Genomic DNA, 12493 nt, shown 5'->3' with positions numbered 1-12493 from the left:
GTAGCTCTATGTTAGTAGCGGAACAACTTGTAGTAGCGGAATAACTTCTAGCAGCGGAACAACGACGACAGTGGTGACCTCCACTCCGCATGGACTCTAGCTGGGACATGATCTAGCTCGCACATGCGGTAACCTTGACAAGCAATCAATCACGACATCACCTACAATCTGGCATGACACACTAGGTCAGTACATTGAATGTACTTGCAAGATCACAACAACCAAAAGCATCAAGGCAACACAATAACATAGCATCAATAGGTTAAGTTATTAACAACTACTATGAGGTGAAAGCAACTATAAAGCATAATATGAAACTACTAGAATTACTGCTGAACCATCATCTCAGGAACCATCTCACTCTGGGCCATCTAGCCAAACCATATATCACCTCGATCACCTCATGATCAATACCTCCATGTGATCACCTCATGACCACACCACAAACTGAATGATCATCCTCAAGTTCATCCCAACATCATCATCGGCATCCTGCCAAACTATTACTGGTCACGTTATCAACATATAAGTCATCTAAAAAGTCATCCCGTCATGTGAGGGTTGATTGAACGTTGTGACCTAGTACGAATTGTGCCCATGATCGAGGATGCGGCTATCAATAGATTAAACACACTTTGAAGAGGTTAGCACACTATACCCACATCACAGAATCCATGGCCTCGTGCTCCCATTCGGGTGGACCAACGATGTTCCGACAAAACCAATCTACTGCAATGACACTCTCTCGGCCACTCCGACCAACACCCCTTTGGGCTTAGTCCTGGGTGGCTCCGATGTCACCTCATGACATCCAACGGCCACCATCGTGGCAAAACAAAATCGGTCGCAAATGGGGACAAAAAGGCGCCTACAACAACTACGGGCACACAAGGCTTATGGCCGCCTACCAGATCAGGGTAGCGCACGCACATAACCTTCCCTAGTTGGAGGCACCAGCGAGAAGCATGACAATAGATCCTATTAGGGCCTTCCCATAAAGGCAAATGTGGCTGCACTGGAAAAGCCCGGTGCGGTGGCACCTGACCAATGAAATGACGGAATTTATCCCCAAGGTAAATCTGCGATAACTGATACTCCGATATCATCTATCAACCAGTGATCCAAGTCATAGAAATATCCAACAAATAATCTAGATAATAATATAGTCAAACCTAATACTCCGAGGGTAGCATAATACTAAGATCAAGAAGAATCCAAGTACCATGATACTACTAATCCAATAGCAAGATCAAGATATTGACCTAAGATCCACATGATAACATCATGTCCAAAAAAATACTTCAAAGGATAATATCCGATACTATCATGCTGAAAATAATATAAGCCACTAATAATCCAATGGCCACATGTCATCCACCATCTATAAGCATTAGTCCTAGTCATCCAAACAGCATCATGGCAATAGCAAGATCAAAACAACTCCAAGAAACGCCATAAACAATTCATACGTAGCTAATGCAATATTTTAAGCAAGTTTAATTAATTAAACCATGGCATTGTATTGCAATCATTCAAATGGAGGGTGTGGCTTGCCTAGGAGGGGTGGAATCACCGGGAAGAAGTGCAAGAAGATCATGAAAAGAATCGCCGGAAATCTTTCTCTCTCGGAGGGCTAAATAAGGGCAGGGGAAAATGGTCATTTTCATAATTTTATCACACGGTGAAAATGATTCCATCGGAACAGGCTCGAAGAGACAAATTAGTGGGCTTTGGAATCATCTCATTTGGAGTAGGGAGTGAAAAGATATAACTATTTTTATGCTAGGGACCCATCTATAATTAAAATCCTCACAAACAGGCCCTCAGCTGAAAAAACAGAACGCGCCTTTCAAAGAATACGCCTTTAGATTAACAAAAATGTATTTTCATCTAAAGAACGGGAAAGTACACTTTCTAATCTGGAAAACATATTTTAGTTGATGTGTGTCCACTTATCCACGTTAGCGGTCGCGAGGTCAACGCTGAGAGCGGCTGACGGGAGGGGTCCGCAGGAGGTGGGGTCGGCCAGCTGGGTTTTCTCCTTCTTCCTTCAGCGCCCAACGGAGATAGAGCAGGGGCTCAATGTCAGTGCTTGTCCCGGTGGCTCGGGCCCACTTAGGCGAGGCCCCGGCCACCGGAGTGACTAGCGCGGTGAGGCGCACCCGCCTAGGCTCTTCACGCGCACATGTGAGTGCTGGACTTGGCAGAACCTCAGCCGCGGCGGACGGGAGCTTCAAACACCGTTGAGCTCGTGGCAAGAGGCCAGCGAAGGAGGAGCTAAAGATCAGGGGAGCTCCGCCAGCTCTGGGTGGTACTATGGCGGAGAAAGAAGGGGAGGAGCTCGGGCTGGCCGAGTTTAGGCGGCCACCACCGATGATCGAAGCGGCAATGGCGAGCAGGGAGGGCTCCTGGAGCTCGTTGGAGAGGTCAAGGGGGCTAGGGGACAGAGAGGAAGCTGGTGGTGCGATCGGGAGGCCTCGGGAGCCACTTAAATAGGTGGGGGAGGGGATGGCCGAGCCATATGCAGCCATGGACGCACAGGCCAGCTCCGACGATGGCTGGGAGCGTCACGGGCGAGGAAGGGGATGGGTGAGGGAAAAGGGGAGGCACTGGAGCAGAGAGGACGCCATGGGCGCTGTCGGATATGGGGTTCCGGCAAAACCCTTAAGGTTCGAACTCTGGGGTGCGCGCGGAGATCTTCCCCCTGCCATTCCACGTCCCAACGCCTCGCTGCGAATCTAAGCTACACGATGAACAACACAAGGGACACAAGGTTTATACTGGTTTAGGCCACCGTTGTGGTGTAATACCCTAACCAGTGTGTGGTGCGGTGGATTGCCTCAGGGGCTGATGATGAACAGTACAGGGGAAGAACAGCCTCGTGAGGGGTGTTCTTGAGGTGGTGTGGTGTGCTTGAGCTAGGTTAGCTCTCTCTGGATCCGATGCCTGAGGCTTCGTCCGTTCCTACTGTGGTGGCTAGCTCTATTTATAGAGGCTCTGGTCCTCTTCCCAAATATTGAGCGGGAAGGGCGCCAACAACGGCCATTTTGAAGGTGAGCATCTAGTACAAGTTATCCTGACTAAAGGTGGTCTTCGACTGCCAAAGGCACTGGCGATGACGCTGTCTTGGGCTCCACGGTGACCTCCGTCCTGCCGCTCTGCTGGTCTTGGTCTCGTTACACCAAAACGGTAACCTTTGCTTGATGCCTCGGTACTCCGCGCATGCGCTTGCCCCCTTTGCACCAAAGAGGAAACAAGGACACTGCGCAGGCCGGCGCCCACCTGGCGCCTGCCTGGCCTCGATCGTCATGGCTTGCATTACGAGTACCTCGCGAGGTACCCCTTGCCTTGATCTCTCCGCCTCCTCGCGAGCCTGCCTGGTGAGGCCGTTCCTGAGGAAGCCTTGCGTCGTCCGCCCCGCGAGGGTGTTGAGCTTGGGTTGATGAAGATGGGCCGTACTGGGCCACCCATTGAGCCACGCCGCAGGCCGCAGGCAGGCAAGTCTGGGGACCCCCGTTCCCAGAACGCCGACAGTAGCCCCCAGGCCCAAGGCGCGCTCGGACTTGGCTTAGCAGCGAAGCGAAAGGGCAAGTGCGGAGCACCGCGGGCCCCCTCAGCCTGCGGCCTTGGTCGCCGCATGGCGGTTGATTGGACGTGGGCGTCTCCGCTTCCCCACGCTGCCTCGGCAACTGCCCAATTTGATGAGTCCTTGCATGCAAAGAGTGTCATGATTACCTGCGATCGTGGAAGCCGACGGTTGGCCTCCTCTGGGCTATAAGTACGGAGGGGGCGAGCCCCTGCAGTCCATCTCATCTTGCTCCGCTCCTTCTTCCTCGCTCTTCCTCCATCTTGACGCCAATGGCGCCGATCCGTCGGTTCTCAGCCAAGGAGAAGGGCAAGGCCCTCCGAGAGGGGCCCGACCCGCTCCCGCCGAAGAAACGGCCGGTCCCCGACCGCCATGCTGGGGCTGTCCGGCCGGAGACGGCGAGGCCTTGGTACAAGCGGCCACCCCCTGGGTTTCCGCTTCCTCTGTACGCCCGGGCCGAGGACCCCGGAGAAGGAGATGCCGAGCGGTGTCGCCCGCGCCGTCGGCAACGTCGACAAGTTGTGGCGGTGCGCGCCATCGCCCCTGGAGTCCATGCCGCGGACTCCTCTCGCGAGCTCGTACTTCACGCCGCCATGCCTCCAAGCTCCTGGATACGTCTTCCTCCTTTCTTTGCCTTCGAGATGCCGCCAAGGGGGCCTCTTGAGCTCTGGCTACAGCACGCCGACCGGAGCGGAGGTCGAGGTCGTCGCTCCGAGCAAGGTCTACATGACCCAGGGCGGGGCGAGATCGCCCGGGTCTGCCGAACACGAGGTGCCCTCGTGATTCATCTTGAATATGACGGCGCCTCCCTGATGCTCTTCAAGGTCTTCGATGCGGAAGGACGCCGGCTGGAGTGCTGCTCCAGAGGAGGCGGCCAGGTCGTCGGTGGTGCAAGGGTTGGGCCCGCCCTCCGCTTCCTAAGCGGCTCCTCTGGCAGCAGCGAGGATGCTGGGGAGTCCAGCGACTCTCCCGAGCTTCTCGTGACTCCGGAGACGAGCGACGGTGGCTACGAGCCCCCGAGCTCATGCCGAGCCTGGAGCAGGGCAGCATCTTCAAGCCGCCGACGCGGCTGATCTATTTGGGGTCGGCACCGGTGCTGGGTGGCCCACTGTCGATGATGGCATCGGCCATGGCGGCACATGTAGTCAGGGCTCCTTAGGATTTGCGTCTTTTGTTCCCTGCGAGGAATCAAGGAAGTACCCCGCGGGGTTATGTAAAGCGTCTGTCATGTCTTTTGTTGATATCGTCCTTATTATGAAGCGGTGCAAGATTCTTGGCCTGCCTCGGCTCGGTTCCCCCTTTCTAACCTCGCGATGGCCTGATGCTCTACGCTGACAGGTCCCGGTCCCCAGGCAGGCTTCAGCCGTCGCTGGTATGCCAGGTCGCGATGCCGTGGTCAGGGCCAGGAGGTGAGCGGCCCAAGGTCCAGTAAGAGCCCCTGAGGCGCGATGCTCAGGAGGTCCCCTTTAGCGCTCAAGCAGCCGTCGCAAGGCGAGAAAGGAAGGCAACGTCGCCGTCACAGGGTTGCATTAAGTGAGAGCTTGGTGTCGTGTTAGTTAGCTGTTCCGGGAGTATGACTTATCTCGAAAGCTTGGAGCCGTTCTTCCGCGAGGTGCCGGACCTGCGTGTCGGCTGCTGGGATTTCGCCGGGTCAGACCTTCGTGAGCCTCTCCTCCCTTCCCCGCACTCTCCTTCGTGCTCTACGTCCTCAGGTCCCAGCCCTCGAGCAAGCTCGGCCGCCACTGGTATGCCAGGTCGCGATGCCGTGGACAAGGCCAGGGGGTGAGGGCTGGAGAGCCAGTAAGAGCTCCTGAGTCGTAATGCTCAGGAGCCCCCCTTTTAACGCGCGAGCGGATCATACGGGTGAGAGAGAGAGCTCGCGACGCCCCCCACGTTACTCCTTAGGTGGACCCTGTAGACCAACATGAGAGAAGCAAGGGTTGCCATTACGATTGCCGGCCGGCCATGGGATGCTCCGAGAGTGTGATGAGGGCACTGAGGGCTTGGTGAGGTAGCGCTTTGCGGGGCTGCCGTGGCCAGAGCTCGACCACTCAGATTTGTTGGTGTTGCAGGGACGGACCCATGCACAAGCACTGTGCCAGTGCGAGCGGCTCCAAGGGCAGATGTCAATCGAGCAGGCGATTATCACAGGCAGGTTAAGCATGAAGGCAGACCAACTTAGATAGATGCAGGAAAGATACATGCCACTGGGTCAGGCCCCAGCGGCTTGGGGATGATGCAGCCCAAGGGGCGCCCCCAGCAAACTGAACTAAAGACATAAGTAAAACGGATACATGCCGCAGGGATGGACCCACGCGACGTGGGAATAAGCTGACGAGGGCGCTCCCAGCTGAAACGAAACTCGAAAGATGTCACCTGGTACCATTGCACAGCAGGTGTTGGAGTAGCTGACGATGCGCGGTGAAGAAGCTGATTCTCACGAGCCGTCGGAGCCTTGAGCCTCAGGAGGCTCCGGGGGCCCAGGCGGTTCCCTGAGGACCGCCTCCATCTCCGCCAGGACCGCGTGACGCCTGGCCTCCTGAGCTTCCAGAATGCTCCACATCAGGAGCTGGTGAGCAGCAGCCGCGTTCGGCGGGCCGAAAGGCATGCGAACGTAGCTGTGAGGCGGACCCTCGCAACGTCCCACGCGCGAAGTCCAGAAACGCTCCTGAGATGCGACTCGGCTGAGCCCTGGGTAGTCGATGCAGACGCGCAGCCCGCCGTCCTCGCCTGGATGGGGAGCTACGCCAGGTAGGCGGCGATCGCCGCGCATGACTCTCGATTCCTGCAGCTCCTGAGTGGCCATGGTGATGAATTCCTAAGGGTTGGGCCCTCCTTGCCTCATGCCTTCCTGAGGGAAACGTGCCGCGAAGCACGCCTCCAAGTGGTTCCCTAGCGCCTCCCTCGTGAGTTTGGCAAAGTCAGAGGCCCTCCAGGAGAGAGCCCCCGGGCCTTGTCTGAGGAGGGCGTCGGGCGCGCCTTCCTATGCAATGGAGGCAGGCGCCCCTTGCATGGGCGCAGATCCTGATGCGGCGCCTCCGGAGGTGCCAACCTCCTGAGGCCTTCAGCTGGGTGATGTCTTCTTCTTCTTGAGGACTACCTCGGGAAGGTTCCCTCTTTTGTCGTCTCGGTCCTCGACTGACGCAGCTTGGAAGGCACGTTGGAGAGAACACACTGCATCTTTCTCTTCGCAGGGGACCGTGATGACTCCGCCGCTTCCCGGCATCTTGAGGACATTGTAACCATGGTGAGTCACTGCCATGAACTTGGCCAGGTCCGGGTACCCGAGGATGGCATTGTATGGCAGGCGAATGTGGGCAACGTCGAAGTCGATGAGCTCGGTACGGTAGTTCTTGCGCTGTCCGAAAGTGACAGGGAGGCGAATCTGCCCTATCGGAGTGGTGGAGCCGTCGGTGACTCCTGAGAAGGGCTTGGTTGGCTGAAGCTGGTCATGAGGCACTTGGAGGTTGTTGAATGTCTCGACGGACAAGACGTTGAGTCATGCGCCGCCATCGATGAGGGTCCTGGTAACTTGCACATTGCTAATGACTGGGGAACAAAGCATTGGAAGGACACCGGCTGTAGCCGCACACTTGACCTGATCCGCTGAGCTGAACGTGATGGCGCATGTGGACCACCTGAGGGGGCGCGTGGCCTCGAGCCTGGGGAGGGCTGCATTCACCTCATGAGCAAACTGCTTGAAGATGTGCTGAGAGGCTGGGGCCTGGGCACCGCCCAGGATGCAAGGGATAGCACGTGGCTCCTGGAAGCCCCCAGCCCCCTCGTCCTGATGATGGTCGTCATTCTTTCTTGGCGGTGGCGGCAGAGGAGGAAGGCCTGCGTTGCCCTGCAGGCGATCCTCACGAGGTTGATCCCTCCAAGCCTCCTCGCGAGGCTGGTCCTACCAGCGGTCCTCGCGAGGTTGGTCATGCCACCCTTGGCGAGGGCCTTGGTCGTCCCATCATCCTCCACCTCTTCCTCCTCCCCGGCCGTAGACCTGATTGTTGCGCTCGGGGCGTCGACCGATATGTCCTTCTCGCACGGCCCTGAGCTCTCGGCATTCGCTGGTGTTGTGGGTGTGGAGGTCGTGGTACATGCAGTACCGGCTGCCTTTGGATGACTCTGGCCGGTCCCTGTCGCGCTTCGTGTCTGGATCCGCTGCGAGCACGGCTGCTCCCTTGCGCTTCACATCTTTGGCCTTGGCTTTCTTCTCTTCAGGGTCAGCAGCTGGGAGCTCGAGAAGGGAGAGGCATCCCTCCTCAGCCCTTGCGCACTTGGTCGCCAGATTGAACAGCTCCAGAGATGTGCACAGTTCTTCGTGGATTGCCAGCTCCTCCTTCATCTTGACGTCGCGGACGCCATCAGAGAACGCTGAGATGATGGCCTCCTCAGTCACCTTGGGAATCTTGAGGCGAGCGTTGTTGAAGCGTTGGATGTACTTTTGCAGGGTCTCTCCTGGTTGTTGCTTGATGCGGTGTAGGTCACCCATGGCCGGAGGGCGGTCGCGAGTGCCCTGGAAGTTGGCGATGAAGCGGGTGCGCATCTCGTCCCAAGAGGAGATCGTGCCAGGAGGCAGGTTCAGGAGCCAGGTGCGGGCACCATCTTTGAGCGCCATGGGAAACCAATTCGCCATGACCTTCTCTTCTTTGTTGGCCGCTTCGATGCCCAGCTCGTAGAGCTGCAGGAACTCTGCGGGGTCGGCAGTGCCGTCGTAGTAGGGAGGCAGGTCTGGCTTGAACTTGCCGGGCCACGCGACGCTACGCAGCTCGGTGGTGAAGGCGCGGCAACCTGCCTTGGTCACCGGAGCCCCTTGCTGAAGCTGGGCTTTCTCTTGGTGGTTCCCGCGCGCCGCTACTGGGGGCAGCGCGGGGTCTTGACGTGCTGGCGCAGGGATGCGGTCTTGACGCTCTGGAGCAGGGAGCACGCGAGTGCCTTCTTGGGGACGAGGGATTTCTTGGCAGCTCCTTTCTTGTCGCGTGGGCGTCGGACGCGATGGGTCTCATCCAGGAGCCGTGCGCCTTGGAGCCAGGGCACCTTCTTGGGGAGGAGGTGGCGGAGGCGCCCCCTGAGCTGCATCACCCGTGCAGGATGGAGGGCGAGGCAGCGAGAGGGACGGCACAGGAGAGCCCCCTGCGGTGCTGACGAGCATGGTGATCCGGGCGAGCCACTCCTCGTAGAGGTCGTCGACGGGGCGGTAGTGCAGGAGCTCACATGCCAGGAGCAGCGCGGCATGTGCGTCCCAAGGGGCGCGACGTGCGTGAGACGACGAGCCGACTGGAGTCAGCGACGGAGTGGCGGTGAGGCCTTCCCGCCGCACCGAGGGATGCAGCGACGATGCCTGCTGCTTGTTCCCCGCCGGGCCGGTGGCAGCGTTGGCGGCAGGCGACGGAGAACGACGGGGAGGCCCACCGACGGGGGCCGTCTGGGCGACGCGGTCGGCGAGAGCAGCCCGACGCTCGGCACAAGCTCGGCGAGCATCAGCCATGGATGTGACGGACGATCGAACGCGGGCCGGCGGAAGAAAGATTTCGGCGCACCCCTACCTGGCGCACCAAATGTCGGATATGGGGTTCCGGAAAAACCCTTAAGGTTTGAACTCTGGGGTGCGCGCGGAGATCTTCCCCCTACCGATCAACGTCCCAACGCCTCACTGAGAATCTAAGCTACACGATGAACAACACAAGGAACACAAGGTTTATACTGGTTCGGGCCACCTTGGTGTAATACCCTAATCTAGTGTGTGGTGTGGTGGATTGCCTCGGGGGCTGATGATGAACAGTACAGGGGAAGAACAACCGCACGAGGGGTGTTCTTGAGGTGGTGTGGTGTGCTTGAGTTAGGTTAGCTCTCTCTTTGGATCCGATGCCTGAGGCTTCGTCCCTTCCTACTGTGGTGGCTAGCTCTATTTATAGAGGCCCTGGTCCTCTTCCCAAATATTGAGCGGGAAGGGCGCCAACAACGGCCATTTTGAAGGGGAACATCTAGTACAAGTTATCCTGACTAAAGGTGGTCTTCGACTGCCAAAGGCACTGGCGATGACGCCGTCTTGGGCTCCACGGTGACCTCCGTCCTACCGCTCAGCTGGTCTTGGTCTCGTTGCACCGGAACGGTAACCTTTGCTTGATGCCTCGGTACTCCGTGCCTGCGCTTGCCCCCTTTGCACCAAAGAGGAAACAAGGACACTGCGCAGGCCGGCGCCCGCCTGGCCTCGATCGTCATGGCTTGCGTCACGAGCACCTCGTTAGGTACCCCTTGCCTTGATCTCTCCGCCTCCTCGCGAGCCTGCCTGGTGAGGCCGTTCCTGAGGAAGCCTTGCGTCGTCCGCCCCGCGAGGCTTGGCCCCTCGCGAGGGTCTTGAGCTTGGGTTGATGGAGATGGGCCGTACCGGGCCACCCCTTGAGCCACGCCGCAGGCCGCAGGCAGGCAAGTCTGGGGACCCCCATTCCCAGAACGCCGACAGGCGCGAGGAGGAAGGAGACAAACATGGACAGAGCCGGCCGGGGCACTATGCTCCCATGGGCGCGCGGCGGTGAGCGCCGACGAGGAGGATTCTGGAGGGGCAGAGGAGACGAGAGTGACGGGGGAGAGCAGAGGAGTCAGGTCGGCACTCGCAGACGCGCGAGCTTCGCCGGGAAGCCGCGGGCCGACGAGACCCGACGCGCAGAGCGTGTTCTTTGCAGCCAGAGCGCGTGCAGACGCAAGAATATCACCGCCTAGCATGGAAAATATGGGACACTAGGGGTTGTCAAATTATGTCTAGAGTGTTGTCCCTGCATCATGGGGACTGTGGGAGGTGAAGGATCAACAAAAGAAACCAAGGAGCGATGTGAGGCTTCAACGCAAGTTTGCTGTAGCAAACTTGACCATGTCACTGTGATCAACAGAGAAGACCAAAGATCCAAATGTGACATCTGGGAGGTTTAGGGTAGGAAGGACTATGATCCTATGCACTTAGAGAAGAAATGGACCACAAATTAATATAGTTGCTTTGCAACTGCCATTATGGTCCAGAAACTTGATTTGGATGATGCACTCACATAGAGAAGCCATTTGAGCTGAAATTTGGGATGGGACGATTATTTGGACATATCAAGATGCTTTAAAATTTTCATACCATTTGGACTTGCCAAAATGGTACTTCCTTCACAGACATCCTCTCTGTCCAGAATATTGGGATAATATTGGAGAGAAAATGGCTTGCTAAAATATTCCCAAATTTGGTGGATATAAGTTTTATGGGTAGGAGCATGATCTGGTAATTTCTCAAAATTAATTAAGAAATATAAAATATACTTGCTTTACAACCTGAAAATATTGCCAGAAACAAAGAATTGAAGGTGTGATCACATAGTTGATTGGATGAGGCCAAAAATTGGTGGAGAGTCATTATATGAGCACATGAAGGAGCTCACAAAATTTCAACTCATTTGGATACTCCTAGCTAGTACTTCCTTCAACAAGGCTTCCATCTGACAGAAACTTTGGAAAATTGCTGAGGAAGATTTACTAGGCAAATGGAGCTGAATTTTGTCATGAGGCAATTATTTGGATAAGAGATGATGCCCAAAAAGTTAGGGGGCAATCAAGAAAAGATAGGTGGCACTTCCTTCACAGAAGACCACTCTGGACAGAAATGAAGAAATAATATTGATGAATTATTTTTGGGCTAGGAAAGGAAAGTTTGGACATATTTGGGGCATATATGATCTAAACAAATTATGACAATTATTTGGGACTTTTGTGAAGGACAAAAATATAGGTTTCTTTGGTTATTCCTTTAATAGAAAAGGAATATTCCTAAGAAAAAAAATTGGGAGTTGGGCTAGAATGGAATTGACATGATCTAGGGAAATTTTTGATGATGATGAACCACTTGAGAGGAGAAGAATTGAAGATCTCCCAGGTTGCAAGGCCACAAAACCACTCCAAAAAGAAAACAGAGCAAAAACCAAATCAATCAAAAAGAAAAAGAAAGGGCCAAAAACGAGGGTGTTACTGATTTGGGCCTAGGGGAAGGCATTGGTAAGTAGCAAGTAGATGATGGGTTGCTAGAGTGACAGAAGCTTAAACCCTAGTTTATGTGATGCATCGTAAGGGGCTAATTTGGATCCACATGTTTAATGTTATGGTGAGATTTATCTTAATTCCTCTTTCTTAGTTGCGGATGATTGCGAGAGGGGTTAATCATAAGTGGGAGGCTTGTCCAAGTAAGGACAGTACCCAAGCACCGATCCACCCACATACCAAATTATCAAAGTAGCGAACATGAATCATATGAGCATGATGAAAACTAACTTGATGATAATTCCCATGTGTCCTTGGGAGCGCTTTGCTTTATATCAGAGTTCATCCAGGCTTGTCCTTTGCTGTAAAAAGGATTGGGCCACCTTGCTGCACTTTTGTTACACTTGTTACTTGTTACCCGTTATGAATTATCTTGCTACCAAACTATCTGTTACCGATAATTTCAGTGCTTGCAGAAAATACCTTGCTGAAAACCGCTTGTCATTTCCTTCTGCTCCTCGTTGGGTTCGACACCCTTACCTATCGAAAGGACTACGATTGATCCTCCACACTTGTGGGTCATTAGGCATGCATATATATCTTTAGTTCCTCTTCTCCTTGTTGTGCTTGGATCTCAGCCAAGTCTTCATCACTTTTAGTGATGTAGATAGTTTTAGGTTGCTCTTTAGTTTGTGACTGAAGTGCCTACACCTGATTTTTCTAACTTAGTTTGCAAACCTGTCTGTGGCTAGGTACCCATGGTTCCTTACATCTAAAATAGATGACCTTCTATCTTGCTTGTTGGATGAGGTCTTGGTTGGAAGGTAGATTGAGTGCAGGAACTATTTTTGTTTTAGGTATGTCAAAGTTGACCTATCTTCTAACGAAGAATGATGTGAAAGC

The sequence above is a fragment of the Triticum aestivum genome, chromosome 2D, assembly GCF_018294505.1.
Source record: "Triticum aestivum cultivar Chinese Spring chromosome 2D, IWGSC CS RefSeq v2.1, whole genome shotgun sequence".
NCBI classification, from domain to species: Eukaryota; Viridiplantae; Streptophyta; class Magnoliopsida; order Poales; family Poaceae; genus Triticum; species Triticum aestivum.
The sequence above is the reverse complement of the archived record's forward strand: the minus strand, read 5'-3'. Positions refer to the sequence as shown.